The sequence below is a fragment of the Phlebotomus papatasi genome, chromosome 1 (genome assembly GCF_024763615.1).
Source record: "Phlebotomus papatasi isolate M1 chromosome 1, Ppap_2.1, whole genome shotgun sequence".
Classification (NCBI taxonomy): Eukaryota; Metazoa; Arthropoda; class Insecta; order Diptera; family Psychodidae; genus Phlebotomus; species Phlebotomus papatasi.
In genome coordinates this window covers 33,835,739-33,850,664 of record NC_077222.1, presented here as the reverse complement: position 1 = coordinate 33,850,664, position 14,926 = coordinate 33,835,739, and the positions used below count along the sequence as shown (strand labels likewise).

The following is a 14,926-nucleotide window of genomic DNA, read 5'->3' as shown; positions in this document are numbered from 1 at the left end:
ATTTTTTATAAAATACATTTGAATCATTCCTGAAAAAGATTATTCAAGATCAAAGTTTCCAAAGGTTCTAGAACATTTCAAAAAATTCGAGAAATTCAACCGAAAAGGAACATACTTGGGCTTGTTGGAAAGGTCTGAGTATATGTGAAAAGGCCAAACTGATTTCAATCGGTTCATATGAACCGATAACCTTGTCGATAATTAATTTTTATCTGAAAATCAATTTATTGCTTCTAAACCGTTTTTAGTAGTTCTTTGAGTTATGAATTGGTTTAAATCGGTTGTAATCTGATAAACGGTATATAATATCGATTTACGGAAGCACATATAAGGTATAGCATTTAAATAACGACTTCAAACATTTCTCAAAGCATTAGATGCACTAGCACCGCTTTTTTGACCAAAATTATTAGAAAACAGTAGAATTTGCCAAGCCCTTTTATTTTTTTCGGAGATCATTAGGATCCTTCAAATAATATCAGAATTTGGCATTTTAATAATATACCAGAATATCATATTTTTCAATCAAATTGAAATATCATGCATCAATTTTTTGTAATAGAATTCGAGAACAGGTAATTATTGTAGGTTAAGGAGTCCCGATTGTCTATTGCAATATCGAAAAGATCTTACAAAATTAACAGAGAGTTTCACGTTGTGTAGCAAAGGATTGAAACAGTTGGAGGTTTCAATAGGTAAAAAAAAATTATTGAAAACATGTCTTCCATCCGAATTTATGCCAAATATAGAGCGTATGGCCAATTCGACAGTTGTTAACCCAGTCGACGCCGACGGCCAAACCCATCAATCCAAATCCTTTACTCCTTTCACACGCCTAACCTCTACCATCCTAAGGTGGGTGCTGAAGGTTGTTATATGGTGCTTTTGTCGCTTATGGCAACTAATATCAGTACTTCAGTGAGTGAACATCAGTCGCCGTAGACTCTGAGGAAGTTGAAAGATGGGTGACACCTTCAGTTCTCCAGTTTCCCTTTAGGTAAGCCCCCTCTGTGCTTACACAAAGATCTTTCTCCTGCCATTGGTCGTGGATTTGTGGACATTCTTTCGATCCCGACAATGTCGCATAAGGTGAATCCCCCTCTTCAACGCAAAATTATGGCATTACTGAACGGTTTTCGCTCCCCAATAGGAGAATAGGAGAAAAACCCCTATTTTCAAAGATACCCCAATTTAAAAGGTGCCCCACTTCCCCCTATGAATATCCAGAATTTTATTGTTACCCTAAATCTTATAAGTGTTGTCATTATTAAAATTTCTAGATAGTTGTTTAATAATAGTCTTGATCTCAAAATTTGCAGGCTTTTCAAAGTTGTTTTCGTTGCCTTTGTCTCTCCGTTCCCTTTTCTTCTTAATCCCATGATCGCCTTTAGTGATCATGTTATGAATTTTAGTATTGGTAGGAGTCTATTATGATCATTGGGCTTTAATGAGTTTTAAGTTCTATACCTCAACGTAGACCTGCCTACTTTTGGTATAGGTTGCCTTCATACTTACTTTACGTATGTGGTGGAACTCTTTTTTTTGGCCCTGTTAGGACCTACCTTAACATGCTGAACAGAGCCTTCAACTTTTTTATAAGGATGGTTTCAGAGTGTGGAAGTCAGCCTTATCATAAATCATAAATTAATTTAGCTTTAAAATTGATTTGAGGAGCTAAATTACATCATGGTAAGGTCTAGTGTTAATTTAAAAATGAGAGGAAAAACCCTACTTCAAAGGTGCCCCAATTGAAAGATGTCTCTTTTCTATGACCTTATCTATCTTTACCGATGATCGTATTACCCCCCAGATTACTAAAATGTATAGGCTGTCGTCTTTTATTGATGTTTCGACCGGAATATTTTTCGGGATTGGTTGAGTGTGGATTATTCGAGATGTGTCTTCGCGTGTTCTTGTTTCGTGAGCAGTAGGTTGCATTTTCAACTGCTCGTGATTTGCAGGAGAATCATTTTTCGGAGTTTGCATTATTGAGCGATTGATCAGATTTCTGTAACTTTTGTAATAGGGTTTGGTTTGTTTCGATATCAATTAAATAAATCTTAATTTTAATGACTATGGGTGTTACGTTTATTTTAAACTTTATTGTTTGGTTTCCATAACTTTAACTTGAAAGTTCAAAAGTGTTCAGGAAGTGTTCAGGAATGGTTGTACTAATATATAGCCGAATAATCAACCAGTATTTTTCTTAGCGCTTTCCATTTTCGTTTGTCTGGGTTGTCTAATTCATTCTTAGTCCGTAGGGTTCTTACCGATAACTTTCATTTTTTGTGCCAATTACAATATGTGAGATAATTAAGAGAATCTCATCTTAATGGAGAATGATATGATTGTTGAGAAAAGAAGATCACCAAAGGAGACGGAGAGAACTTGAAAGATGGAATATAAAAATGCAAAAATGAGACCAAAATAATGAAAAGAAGTTGCATCTTCTCCATATATCTTCTTCTTCCACCATAAGACCATCTGTGGACAGCGACTTCCACGTCGTCAGGGTATAATGTCTCTTTGGTTGTGGTACTAAAAGTTGGATTTCTTTGCCATCGGTTGACTTGGCTTCTTTAGGCTTCTTTACGGAATTGGGAATATGTGTGTACCAAGTAATCAAGAACTTCCTCTCTTGTTTCACTCTGAATCTCTTACACAGTGTCTCTTGTGGGTAAAATGGAAAATGAGATGACAAGAATCCATCCTCTCTCTCTCCTTTTAGAATCTCTTGTTTTCCCATCACAAGACAATTCAATCTCCAAATGAGGGGACAGGAAAAGGAGAAAATTCTTCTCTCACACTCTTATTCTTTAATATATCTCTCTTCTAGTATTTCTATTTTTTCTTATCTATTGAGTTCTCTTTCTCTAAAATAGTTTATTTCTACCATGACAAAATCTCTTGTGTATTCTGTGTACGGTGTAAATTGCTGTCTTTATTTATTTGCTACTTGTCTGTATATAGAGCATATACCTTCAACTATTCACAATATTGGAGAATTTATATCTCCTGCTGGGCTTCTTCCCCATCGACTTTTGCATCCCATACTTTAGAGAAGAAGGAGTATATTATAACAATTTTGCACAAGAAGAGAAGACAACGATCAAGTCCGTTCGTTCAACTTTTACTGACATCCAACACATAAGATATTTATTTTAATTTTAGAATCACACACATTCTACTAGAAAATCCAGGAGATAGCACAAGTTTTTTTTTTTGTCTTGAAAAGAAATAGAATAAAAAAAAAGAAGCGCAAACTTCTCTCTGAGAAAAGGCATTAATTTAATTAACGGATAAATCAACCCCAAGAGATATTAGAGAAGACAAAACCGCTTTGGCAGGTTCGTCTTTTGCACTCTATTGAAGTCTTTCGTGTTATCTCGTAAAATTTTTAGCAAGAATCTTAATGCATTGCTATCGATGGAGGAATTCTTGACATTTTTCCATCTCATCTGGGTCATCTTCATTATAATCATCAAGATGAATTCGTGATACAAGTGTTGAAATTATTAGATATTATCTCACACCTAAGGACTGATTTATTATTAATTTTTTTGCTCGAACTCTAAGGAGAGGTACTATTTATTAATCTCCCAAGGGATCACGCATCACATTGAGAATTTGAGGTTTAAAAAATAGGACGTTTTGCTGTTTATCCGTTGATTACTTGGAAAGGTCAAACGGTTTGTGTCTGCTGAAAATTAACTCTAAATCGAGTTTATTGAGAGAAGTATAATCTATACTTATATATCTCGAAAGATACAGTTTTTTGTCTAGACATAGAGGCCAAACGGTGAGAGATAGTGACGTCAGATCTTCGTCATTCAGTCACTTTCAGAACGTCAGATAATTTTTTCAGTCTCTTTTATAACTGGTTAAACAAAAGTTTAACACATTCACAAAATCAGGTCATATTTTGTAACTTTTTTAAAGATTTAATTAAATAAAAATCTAATGCCGAAAATAAAAGTATTATCAGTGGTTAAGTGAAAAAATGCGAATTGTGTAACATCGAAAAGTTTTGAACAAAAATACAATTTTTTTTTTATATCGAATGGTTTTTTTCTGTTGTTTAATTCAATTTTTTTGTATTTCTTCTGATTATTTCTTTATTTACCAATTTTAATTTTTGTGTTCAAATGAAATTTTTCTTTTTATCAATTTTCAAAAAGGCTTTCGAATTATCTTTCGTGCAACATACAACAATTTTTTTTTATCAAAGTTGGAATAATTCTTTAGGAAAAAACTAATTTTAAATCATCATTTAAAGTAAATATTTGAGTTCGTATTAAGCATCAGGTTTTATGAACGTGAGGATTCGATCTTATGAACTCTAAGGCTTTTAGCTTTATGGCTTAACTGCTCTAATTCCTCAATACGCAATAGTTTGAAGAAAAATTTTGACTGAATATTGTTCATTTACAGAAGTTAACTTAATATAGATTGAAAAATTACTGCAATTGCTTGTTGTTAAGGAAATCCGGACCTTCGCGAATAGGGCTAAGCCCCTAGTCTGAAGACCACTTATCTATCTAAGATGGTGCAGTTAGTGATTTCTTAATAAAATTCAAATTGATTAATATACTAAGCATTTGCATTGTGGCATAGAATTCTAGGTTCGATTCTTATTAAACCTGTACAAAAAAAAACTGATCTTTGCAATAAACCTATAATGAATTTTTGCAATATGTTCAGACGAAAGAATTAATCCAGTTTGAAAAACATCTAAATCTTGAATAAGAAATTAAAGAAAGCATTACATTTATAAGATTCCCAATGAACTCTAGGCCGTGTTCTATTTCCTTGTAAGTTAAATATTGCCATTAAAAAAACTGTTAAGAAACTATAATGGCATCTAAATCAACTGTCTATTATAAAGCAATACTTATTAGAGTAATAGTAAGATAGGAATTTAGAGAAGTTTATGGCTAACACGTGTTTCAGAATGTGGTTTAGTCGAATGCCTGAAATTTTCGAAATTCATGAACCAGCATTTTGAGGAATTTTTCAAATCTAATAAGATAATCTGTCCTTAATATTTTATCCAAAGTCAATTCTTTATCCAAAAATCCTAATTGATAAGAAATGAAAGAAAGTAGGTCCTCTATGGCTAAGCCTTCAGGTATGAAACCTGTATAAGCCTTAGATCTGAAGCCCGTATAAGGGCATTGTCAGATCTGAGGTTTACATAGTTAGTTAGTTTAGTTCTTTCGTTTCTTTTGGTACTCTGAACCTAAAGGAAAATATGGATATTCTGAAAAAAAAAAACAAACATTTTTCTGACTATTTAGAATCAAGAAAAACCACTTATTAATTATTACAAACTATATAAGGTTGTCAAAACCTAGGATATTTTTTGTAGGATTTTTATTAACTCCTGGGCACTCAATGGGTTAAGTGATAGAGGACTGTGATACAAGTGTCCCGGATTCGAATCCCTTTAGCTCACCAGGAATTATTTTTTGGCGTTAAAGGTGTTCGAATATCGAACTGCCTCCAGTAAGCTTCACTTAACTTGATTTCACGTGTCATGGGACTGACAATCTCGTCCCGTATAAGAAAAATTATAATGGATGTTCCGAACTCCCATTGCAGGAAGGCCTAAATTCCCCTATGGAACGTTGTGCCGCGATTATTGTTATTATTATTTATTAACTCTTTTAATTGATCAAAAAATTGTGAAATTGGCTTGCTGAATCTCCTGCGGTCCCGAAAGTGTTAATTTCTATAATTTCGTAATCAGTGAAATTCTTGGAATGAAAAATGAAGTAAATTGTTTCTTCGCACTATTAAAATTGTGTGATTCTACTTCAGATGTGCAGATTGGGAGCATTTAGTAAAGAAGATAATCTTTAGTTTTTTCTGAAATCCGTATAATAAATGAAATGTTCTATATAAATAGTATGTATTATTTTCAGTTTTATTCTTTTATTCTTTTTTCTGCCAAATATATGTTTATGTTTTTATAAAAAAAACATTGAAAAATGGAAATTTCATGACTTTCAATTTGGAATTTAAGATCTATTGTGTTCGTGTAATCATTACAAAATTTATGTTAAATGTATCATTATAATTTTATACACTTTGCTCGTTCATTTAGGAAAAGTTTCAAAATAGTTACATTTGCGGTTATGCTAAAATTTTCATATTTTGGTACAAGAATTTTAATGAAATTCGACTTGACCGGTATAAACAAGAGGAAATGTTAAAGTGAGAAACACTATGCAACATACCCGAACTTGAATTTTTATTGCATTAAGAAATGAAATGATTTTCAGAGGATACTGGACTACGGAATAAACATTTTTTTGATCAATCAAATATTCAATTTTGATCAGTGAATTGACTGTAATAAAGGCTTCAGACCTAAGGATTAGCCATATGGCTAACTTCTCTAATTTCTTATCAGCCAAAAATTTTTGAAAAATTGGGACCTAAGATTGGATTCTTAAGGACTAATGAGATCAATAACATTCTGAAAAACCACTTAAATTAATTGCTATTTATGACTTTGAAACCTCCGGAAACTGAGCTAAACCTCTCGTTTGAAGACCGCTTAATCCATTGAGGACTGTGAATCACCCGTGTTCCATATAGTCATTTAATAAATGTATTAATTTCTATTATAATGCCTCCGGCACACCTTTTAGATCAAGAAAATTCCATAAAGTCTAAATTCGAATCTTTCACTTTGCATATGGCTTTCTCATTCATTCGCACTCTTCTTCTTCTTTTAGATATCACAATAATTTCAATATAGCTCAGTCGAATTTAAAGTACGAAAGAATGAGACAGACATGTACAAACCACGGGAGAAAGAAGGGGATGTGAATTTTGATTTCATGAAATTATTCTGATCTAAAAGGTATGCCGGAGTCAATATTAAAAATTGCTTTGCTATCTGTTCTGTACTTTACTTGACATTTTTAGACAAAATAAAATACTGCCCATGGTATAGGGTACAATGGGGTAATTTGGAATCTGGCCTAAATTGTAATTTTGAGATTTTCTAACCTGGTTTAGAGGGAGACAAGAAAACTACTACAAAGAAGTACCTTAAAGTGTAGGGCTTGTAGCGTGAAACTGGGGTAGTGGTAAATAGGCAGTTTTAAACATTGACTTGGACTTGGACCACATGGACTTATGTGGACCCTTTCTTTAGTGGAGAAGAATCCCTATAGTATATAGGGGAAGTGCTTATAATTTTGGACAGTCTGCATATAAGCATCGATATCCTAAGTTTGAAGTGCCATATTTTCAATACTAATTGACTTTCCTTGTTACTCTCTTTTCAGAAGGATTGTTTAGAAACTTGGCAAGCTATTTATCATCTCATTTTTACTAAAATTAGTTTTAATACGTTTAAAAATGAATTGATATGTAGAGGTGAATTTGACTCTTATTTTGGACAACTTGGTTATTAATTTTTACAACTTGTCTGTAAATTTGGACAGATAATCCGCCTCAACAGGATGCCCATTGTTCTTCATTTTATGAACCAATCTTACCAAGTCCTCTTCCTGGTCATGTAAGGGAAACGTGGAATGTCACAAGCCCAGAAACTTTCCATATCATTCATTAAAGTGAGTTGACTTCGGTACTCCAAGTACGTGCGGATTCGCTCATTCCCTGCCCTTTCCGGGAGCCTTTCAAGGCATTTCTCACTGCATCTTTTTCGTAGAGATGATGCTCCTTCATTTCTCCAGGCATTTGTCCAACATAGTCATCACAAAAGCTAAAACTTCACGAAATTTCGTGAGAAAAACACCTGTCCAAAATAAGAATCATCACCTCACTGGTGAATCTCTTGGAAAAAATTCCCCATTTTTCACACGAAAAATATAATTCACAAGGCAAATCTCACTTCAGGTCAAATGTACAAATCATCAGTAACGTGAATCAACACAATATTCAATGAATATTCAATAATATCACTCAAAAAAAGCGAACAAACTTTGTTAGTACTTCACCAAAACTAAATAAGACTGAAGTAAGCCACGAAGTTCTGTCATATTTCTCGTAAGCAATTGCTCACACTGAATTTTCAACAAAGCAATTTCAACTCAAATCATATTCAAAATTTAACGTATTTAGTGTTAAAATCCTCCAAAAAGAACAAATATTTAGACAGAATTCATTGTTCATCAAATATTGGAATAAAAATCCATCATTTTAATCAATTTATTTTTAGTGTCCAATGTTATCCTCAAAGTGTCCAAAATAAGAAACTGGACAAAATTAGAAGCATTTCCCCTATAATACCGACTTCAAACTTAAGACTTAGCCATGTGGCTTAACTTCTCTAATTTCTTATCAGTTAATATTTTTTGTATAATTTTGACTTAGGATTGGATAATCAGAGTACATAATTCATTAGATTCAGATGAACCGATAAAATTCCTTATTGCTTTGGATTTTGAGACCTTCGGAAACTGGGCTAAACCTAGTCTAAATATAGTCTGAAGACCACTTAAATGCATATAGGTCTCATACTCTGAAATGCATATCTCTAAAAGCCGGTTCCTTTATAAATATTGCAACAATTATTTTCAACAAGTATTTTCCTTTCGATAAGGTGGATAAATTACATATCCCATAGGGTAATGTATTTAATTGAAACAAAATCGTAATGCTTACAACTACCCCAGGTTTACAACTGCCCTAGTTCTCTCTACTTCCTTGTGGTCTTCTTCTTCTGTTTGTTCATCTGAAACAATGAGGAAATCTGAAAATCCCGAATAAGAAATGATTCCAAATTACCCCATTGTATTCTAACCCAAAACTACTCATAAAATGAATGAAGCAAAATTGAATATAGCAAGAAACCCGCGATCTCGAGCAGTCAACAAAGTATCGTACATTAATACTTGAGAAACACAGATCACGATTAGACCTGCAATACGTTAATAGGGGGGAGTGTATTGGCAGTTGAAAATGACAAGGAATATTTCACTGCGAGAAATAATGCGGAAATTTTAAAGGAGGTATGGCTTAAAACATGAGATAGAGGCGGAAATGATATGAGCCTTGACCTCATCTTGAAACCATTTCATATTCCATCCTCATCGGTTGTTTTTCTCTTACCTTTCTCTGTTGTGTGGGTGTATGAGAGTTGCCCCAATGATTCAGCAATGTGAATTTTATATTCCTCCAATCTTCAGCTAAAAATCCAGGTGATATAAATCCTTCTTGATTGGGTTAGATGTGTGGATCCGGTGAATGTACAAAAGCTCCAACAAAAAAAAAGCTTTTTTTTTCACAAGAACAATTTGAAGAAATCTTCCGGGATTTTAGATTTAATTAGAACAGAAAAAAAGAGCACCAGAATTCACAGCAAAGTTTCACTTGTCATTTTTGTGTTTAAAAATAAAAAGATAAATTTTTGTGTGTGGTATGTTGGCTCCGGGAATGAGGGATATATTTTCACTTTTTCTCGTTATCACAGAAACAAGGCATGTAATTTTGTGTGGCTGAATATTGTCGTGTCACAGAGAGTTTGGGCAAATGTGCGGGATTATGGGGAAGACAACGAGCCACAGTCATGAGGTGGCTGCATTGAAAATTGAACTCTTCATATAATAATAACCCAAGCAAAAGAGAGGTAAACCCAGGTGAGAGCAATACACTGACAAATACAAGAAACACCACCAACAGAACTGTTATTTGGCTAACGGTTTGCTCCTCTCACACTCAAGAATTCCATGATAATTCGATCGACTCTTGGCTTGGCTGGCTTTCTTTCAATTGCGATCAACAACACCAGCAAAATCTTTTCCTCTTCTCTGGATAACTTGGTTTTTTTTTTCTTTTTTTTCTTAATTCGAACTGTGCTTCTTTTCTCTCTTTCTCTGGGGCTTTTTTTTTTAAAATATTCTTTCACCAATGATTTGACCACTGAATTAGTGACATCGATTTTTTTTCTGTTTCGAATATTTCGAAGATCACCCAAAGATCACAAGATCACTCGAAGATCAGTTGAAGGAAATAAGTGCGATCACGTGGAAAGGTACTCCTAAGGATAACTTTCCTTAAAGTCTTTTGCTTCTGTAGCGATTGGTAGTCATTGTTCTGGATCTGGGTTGAAACGTTTCGTAAGAATTTTACACGTAACGATCAGGTGGACAACTCGCGTCAACGGATATGCACTTGTCCACCAGTGATCATCAACTAAACTGTGCAATATTTCAGGCGGAGTTTGAAGACGTCAAATATATAAAACACCTTTTTTTCAGTGGAGTGATGTTGGGTGGGAAGATTTTCATGGGGAGAATAAGTCTTTAAAAATAAAAAAAATAAAAGAAGTCTGTGTGCGCGCGATCGCGAGAGAGAAACAGACCAAAAGACCTTGACACTGAAGATGTTAGAATCACACTGAACTGCGATACTCAACCTGTGGAGCTCCTGAACACCAATTTTCCAATCCACCATGAGTGAGATAGAGCTTCTGGACAATTTCAGTCGAGCCATCTCATTCTGTCGTGTGTGGAGGACTCCAAAACTGGGGAGACGAAGAAGAGAAAGATTGTGCTTTGGGAATGGGTTCTTCTTCTTTCACAGCTGTGATCATGTGGAGTCCGTGCGCATACGAGAGAGATTGCAGGGGGACAGAAGATTATGCTCGCGGGGAGCAAGAGATTCTTGACCAACAACGTCTCGCACGACTCCAAAGGGGAACACCACAAGAGAAGTGATTTGATATAGAAGAAGATGATACAAGGCAAATGGCAAAAACCTCTGTCATCAGTTGCAAATTGATCTCAAGGCGTCGATCGGTTGTGATCTTTTTTTTTATCTTCCTAAAGTCATCATCATCATCATATTGATCCAACCTGAAAATAATGTTTGCCTTCGTCTCAAATTCCATCCAATTTGTCTCATTTAAGTTTTTCGGTAATATGTTAAAGAAGAGGAGGGGCAGGGGTCTTCTATTTCGGTGTGTAGATTTTTCTTATTAAAAATACTTTTATCATAATTCTCCGTGCCATTATCTTGTCAGCGTGCACCGTTGAGTACAGTGGCCTCAAATGTTGGACTGTCTCTGTGGTTGAGGCTTGTGTATGGAGAGGCATAAGAAGAGCACCAAGATATTTCACAATTGCAATTAAAATATTTTTTGGTGTGTTGTTGCTCCAGATGTAAGTGTCACGATAGCATGTCAACATTGTGTCCCAAGAAGAAAATTATGATATTACAGAAATGTCGATCATAATACCGTCCGTCAAATGATGGACTGGATGAAGGGGAAGAAGCAAAAATTTCAGAGAATCAATTTATTTTGAATTCTAATTTGTGATGTGGTGATTAAATTTATTGAGATCACGAATGAGGAGAGAAAACAGAGAGGGAGAGAGATTAATTCCTTCCAGGCATGTTCAGTGAGATTCTTCTCTTTGGAAAAGCAATGGCAAAGGAAAATTCGCTGAGTGCTCGATTTTTACATTATTTTTCCATGTAGGAGATGTCGGGGCAAAATTATTCAGCAAATGACTGATCACAACTATTTTTGTGATGAAGGTGTAAGCTCAATTTGATTAATTAGGGTTTTGCTTAAAATATCAACATCCCACTGCACTATTAAATAATCTCTCGTTGACCCTACACTGATTTTCCTGACTAAAAATTAAAAAAATTGTTTGGTAGCACATTTTGAGAAACAATTGAAAGCTTAAAGACATAGAAAAATAAAATTTCAAAAATTTATTTATTGCATAAAAGTGAACTGTCAAGTGAACAGCTTCCTTTAGAAAAATAAACCCTGCCCCTAAGAAATTTTATAATTTAAAAGTTGGGATATAGGGTTAGGGCGGACAGGACACCAAAGAAACAGCCCAACTTCACATATAGTCATTCGAGGAGAGTTGGAACAGTGGGAGAGATGGACCACTTCGCCTCCTGCCTACACCCTATGCACAATCTCCACCTCATTTGGTCTATTTGTGCCTTTCAACATTCTAATGAATACCCCCAAATTACAGCGTTCTACCTTTAAAATTGTACGAGAAAATTGAAATTGAATTTTTTGGATGTCTGAAAAATGGCCAAAAATTTTTATTTCGCCATAAGAATACGTGTATTTGGGGGTTGAGGAGAGCTGAAACTTAGAGTTTTGGCAACACTTCCGGTGTGAATTTTGATCAATGTTATTCAAAATCTTTTCAAGTAAATTTTAGATATTATTTTCCCTAAATTTCTGGCAAGACTGACTTGATACACTCAGCGAAATTGCCATTGAAGTATATGAGCCACATATTCCACAAAATAAATCATTTATATTGAAAAAAATAAAATCAACTCCAATAAATTCAATGAAATAGTGTTCATGTCTAAAAACACTTCCCTCCTATTCTAAATTAATAAAATAAACTATAAATATCTTGCTAAAATTAGGGGTGTTCCATTTCACCCTAACTTTTTTTTGAGTGCCTCAAAATGCAACATTTTTTAAATCCTATTTTTCGAAGTGACTATTTTCATCTAGCATTTCTAATATTGATATCCTAAATTTAGAGTCTTCAAATGATAAACCAGTGTGATTCGTCTTTGTCTCGCATTCAAAACGTATCCGCAATATTGAATATAAAAAAGGTGTTCCATCTCTCCTCGAATGACTATATATTTGTGGGCTGAAGGTTTTCTAAACATTTTTTTTGTACAACATGACTGTTCTAATGCGTTTCTGCATGATCGGCTTTTCTTTGTGTTGTTCCTGTCACGCTTGTTTGGTGGGTTTTGGAACACTACGAGTTTTGAGCAAATCTGTCGGGACATGAACCAACATAAAAAAAGTCGATAATGCAGAAGCACATGAGAAGTCCTATTGTACTAAAAAATGTTCAGGAGAAACATTTACCCTTTCCATTTTTCAATGGAATAATGGTGCTATTCCAATGAAAAACAACATGTTATTTTGTTAGCACTTTACTGTTCACAAGTGGTTCTACATGATTGACTTTTCTTTATTTTGGTTCTTGTCTCGACTGTTTCTTCAGCCCTCGCTGTGTTCTAAACTAAACAGTCGTCAGAAGAACCAACATACTCAAAAATTGATTATGCAGGCATATGAGAACTGTCGTGTACTAAAAAATATGTTGAGAAGAAAGATGTCGCCTTTTCCTTTTTCAATAGAATAACGCCAAAAGTCCGACTTTCGGTATGCCTGATTTCAAAATTGTCCGACTTAAAAAAACACTTTACTTTGCAATTAAATTATAAATTCTTGATCAGGGGCCTCTCGACTCGACATTCATTTTTCCATGCGTTTTTGCAAGACTAATGCCAAGTTTATTCCTAAAGAGAATTGATTTATCAGTCTGATATATTTCGAAATTATGCATTAAAAGCTATCTAAAAATACATATTTCATAATGATCATCATTTCATAATTTTTTACAAGGAAAAGTGAAAAACAACTTCACTTTTTATCGGGTTTGATAGGCCAGGCCCCTGTTCCTGACATTACGTCATTTTAGTGAGTACTAAATGCCAAACAGATCTATATCGTGACGCCATGCTGCACTCCCTTAGAAAAAAAGGAGAATTAATTACTTTCTTTCATCCGATATAGGCAATTTTATTCCTAATTTCTCATTTGCTTATCCGATGATGATTTACGATTTGCTTATCCAGTATTGCACTGGGAAATCTCAGCTAATTGATATATCACACAATATTACACAAATAATTAACTATTTTGCGCACACATAAACGAAAACGTAAAACATTCTAACTAAAATCCACTAGTGACAGATTCGGTGTTTTTTACCTTTAACGACGATTGGGTCATATATGACCCATCAAAATTATGAAGCTTTCCTGAAAATACCAATAAACTATAATTTTTTACTTTGTTGAGAAATATTATGTATAGTTGTTATAGTTTCTAGTCCCAAGAGGTTTTTGCTTAAAAAAATTTTGAAATATTAAAAATATTAAAATTCAAGCACCAACGTGAAAATTTGAAAATTCGTTATTTTTGAGCTCAAATATTTTTTATATAGCAAATAGCTAGAGATTTTAAAAAAAATATCCTAGAATCCTACATCTTTCTACTTCGTGATTATGTACAAACATTAGAAAGAAATAACTTCAGGTAGTCAGGAAAAACTATTTTCTCTATGGGTCACGGGTGACCCAATCGTCCTTAAAGGGTTAAACACCGAAAAATATATTTCTTGTGTATTTTAAGAAATTTATTAAGTTTGTTCGGTCTTGGTGGGTTTAGTCGGTTTAGTGGTGACCTACTTCACAAAGATAGATCAATGGATCAATTGCCCCTATTTAATTCGTCCTAAGTGAAAATTTGTCGAAAAATTTCTCTTGATAAGGTGATTATAGAACAGATTAAGCCATATGGATAAACTTTAAGCCCGCATAACGGTCAATGAGCAGACGGTTAAACAGCAAAATTAATTTTTAAAAATCTTATTCACACAATTGTATCAAAGCTATAATATCCCATAATCAATGAACTGTGTAAATTGCAGTCTCTTTAGAGTTTGAGCAATAAAATTCTATTTTATAGATCATTTCGACAGGAGCTTTTTCACGATTGAGGTGTCATGAAAGCTCCCTGCTCAGTCTCTTTTATATCTCTCTCTCTTCAGAGAGATGTTTATTTCAAGTGTATTATTTAAATTAAAAAAAAAAACACCTGTTGTGTAACAACTATTTGTAATTTCGCTCTCTCGTGATCTTTCTCTCATTTCTGTTTATTTTTTACTGCCACTTCTTTTTATCGTATATTTTCTTACAACACACAAATGCATTGCACTCTCTCAAAGTCTTTAAACCTCTAATGGTGTGTGAAGAAATTAACGTATATGATGTACAAAATAACTGTAATTTTCGTCACACAGACCTCAGGGAGAAAGACAAAAAATAATAATAATAAAAAAAGAGGAAGATGTTGAGGAGAATTAAA

General features: G+C 33.9%; 1 protein-coding gene across 1 annotated transcript in view; it reads right to left on the bottom strand.

The window, feature by feature from the left end:
* LOC129798854 (serine proteinase stubble) overlaps window positions 1–10,425 on the bottom strand; it is a 38,691-nt gene extending 28,266 nt beyond the window's left edge. The window contains exon 1 of the mRNA XM_055842274.1: window positions 9,091–10,425. The gene's annotated coding sequence lies outside the window, so the exon portion shown is untranslated. The remainder of the gene's footprint in view (window positions 1–9,090) is intronic.
* Window positions 10,426–14,926: the final 4,501 nt, after the last annotated feature.